We start from the raw sequence: 2,215 nt of genomic DNA on the forward strand, positions 1-2,215 counted from the left end.
AACTTGCTATAAATGCAATGAAAGAAAAGTTTAAAAAATATTTTTTCCCTATCCCCCCTATTTATGGTGTTGCTGCATTGTTAAATCCTACAATGAAATTAGGAGGTCCTCACTTTTGGTACTCAAATATTTATAAGGCTTTAGATCTTTCAGTTGAGGAATTTTCTACACTTGCAGAGGCAAAAGCCTCAATTAAAATAAATGCTCAAACAATTTATAATGCTTACCAACTTGCGTTAGATCATGCTAGGCCAAATATTCCAACCCCTACTTCGTCTAGTTCACAATCATCTAAAAGAGCTGCGGGCCTACAAGCACTTAAATCTTGGACGGAGTTTAGGGGTTCTCAAGGTGATAATTTTGATGAGACTTCACATCTAAATGAGCTTCAAGTTTATTTGTCGCAGGGACTTGAAAAGGAGAATCCAGACGGCACCTTTGATCTGTTGGAATGGTGGAAGACAAGGGAAAAACATTTTCCGGTTCTTGCAAGGATGGCTCGAGATATTTTATCTATTCAAGCTTCAACAGTTGCATCAGAGAGCGCTTTCAGTCAAGCAAGACTTCAAATAGGTGATCATAGAGCGTCTATGAGGGAGAGCTTGGAAAAATCAGTACTATTCAGAGATTGGATCCGCTCGGAAAGAAGAAACTTTGGACTTGCAGAATCACAACCGGAGATAGACGAAGCGTATGAAGAAATGATAGCGGAACTTGCGGAGGATGCTGCTTCGCCCGGAAGCGGTGATGAACAAGCTTCTTTTCCGCCACCACCAACGGAACCTCCTCCGAACCTTGAAGGATTTATGAGATTTGTTAGAGATACAATGTAGATTATGGTGTAACTTGTACTTTGACATATCTTCTTTAGTTTTTTTTTCTTTTAATGGTGGTATTAGTACCTTGTTGTGCTCATTCCATTGGGGGGAAGAAGACTAAGAAAGATATGCCATTTTTGGTATAAAAAGTATAAGACATGCCCTTGAATATCTCTTTGCAATATTTTTTTGTCTTTAACTTGCAATTATTTATAAGCTATAATATATATACATAACATACAATATATACTAAAAGAAAATATATAAGGGAATATATATACATAAGATACAATATATACTACAAGAAAATATATAAGGGAATATATATACATAACATACTATATATAGTATACTATACTAGTATACTATATATATTATATATACTTGAAGAAGTAGTACTATACATACTACAAAACAAGATTTTTCAAAATGAGGGCCCCACCCCCAATGACCACCAACAGTCATATTGCACAAATAGCCGTTCTTTTTTTCAATTTACAAAACTAACCTTCTCTAATACTATAAATACCCCCTCCCTCTTCTTCATTTCAATACTCAATACTTATTTCTCAATCTAAATTTCTCTCAATCTCCAATTTTCAAGACTTCAAGTCTCAATCTCAATTTTCAAGTTAAATCATGCCTCGTTCGGAAAGAGTGCGCTTATTTGTTTCGCAATACTATGAAGTGCTTGAAGAAAATGAAGAAGGCCAAATATTAAAGTGCAAGAACTGTGGAAGAGTCTTAAATTTTCGTTCAGGGTGTACGGCGGGCATTTTAAGGAGGCATATAAAGTATTGTGTTGAGGGTATTTATCCGCAAATTCATCTTTAAGATTTTTCAACAATTTGTGTTATTTTAAAATTATTAGACGTATTTATGCTTCATGTTGTACTTTGTTATTAATTTATTATGCATGCCAATTTAGTTTTACTATTGTTTTGTTATTTTACTTTTTCGTCAAGCACTTTAATAATTAGATTTCTATATTATATATACTACATATATTTATATAGCCATGTATAAGAGCAATTTATATATATACATACATATATGGTTTACAAGAAATTGCCTTAAATAAAAAAAATTAAAAAAAAAAAGCCCGGAAGTAAAAAAGCCCGTTAGGCCCGCTAAGCCCACGAGCCCGGCCCATTTAGCCCAGGACCTTATGGGCTTAGGCCCGTCACGGGCTGGTCCCACCCGTTGAGCCCACGAAGCCCGGGACCGTGAAGCCCGGGACCGCTAAGCCCATGCCCGTTTAGCCTGGCCCGTTTAGCCCATTTAGGCCCGGGCCCGGACCACCATACAGCCTTAGAGGATACTATGGCAGAGAGAGGCCTTTGCCATAATCTTCCACCACACTCCATATCTTAGAGCAAATATTATTATTATTATTG

The sequence above is a fragment of the Nicotiana attenuata genome, chromosome 2 (assembly GCF_001879085.1).
Source record: "Nicotiana attenuata strain UT chromosome 2, NIATTr2, whole genome shotgun sequence".
Classification (NCBI taxonomy): domain Eukaryota; kingdom Viridiplantae; phylum Streptophyta; class Magnoliopsida; order Solanales; family Solanaceae; genus Nicotiana; species Nicotiana attenuata.